This window comes from Gavialis gangeticus, unplaced genomic scaffold (assembly GCF_001723915.1).
Source record: "Gavialis gangeticus isolate Ggan-Ray unplaced genomic scaffold, GavGan_comp1, whole genome shotgun sequence".
NCBI lineage: Eukaryota > Metazoa > Chordata > Crocodylia > Gavialidae > Gavialis > Gavialis gangeticus.
The window spans coordinates 99,058,992-99,059,515 of record NW_017729032.1 but is presented as its reverse complement, the minus strand read 5'-3'; the positions used below and the strand labels follow the sequence as shown (position 1 = coordinate 99,059,515).

Genomic DNA, 524 nt, shown 5'->3' with positions numbered 1-524 from the left:
TTTTTTAATGAGAATGGGGTGAGAGACAGTGTCGAAGGCCTTCCTAAAGTCCAGAAAGACTATGTCCACTGCTACCCCCGCGTCCAAGGATTTCGTGACCTCGTCATAGAAGGCCACCAGGTTGGTCTGACAGGACCTGCCTCTAATGAACCCATGTTGGTTGCCCCTATGCATAACCTCCCCTGCTGGCCCCTCACGGACACGCGCCAGGATAACTCTCTCAAAAAGCTTACCCAGGACCAGGTAAGACTGACTGGCCTATAGTTTCCTGGGTCCTCCTACCTCCCTTTTTTTGAAAATGGGAACCATATTGGCCCTTTTCCAGTCCTCTCGCACCACACCCGAGCACCATGAGCGCTCATAAAGCTGAGCAAGGGGTCTCGCAATGACCTCTGCTAATTCTCTCAGCACTCTGGGGTGGAGATTGTCAGGACCTGCTGATTTAAATACGTCCAGTCGCTCCAGAAGTTCCCTGTGTGTACACACACACACACACACACACACACACACACACACACACGCCC

At 52.3% G+C, this 524-nt stretch overlaps 1 protein-coding gene across 2 annotated transcripts in view; it reads right to left on the bottom strand.

Annotated features, from left to right (window-relative positions):
• SLAIN1 (SLAIN motif family member 1) overlaps positions 1-524 on the bottom strand; it is a 130,797-nt gene that overhangs the window by 84,340 nt on the left and 45,933 nt on the right. The gene's annotated exons all lie outside the window — the stretch shown is intronic.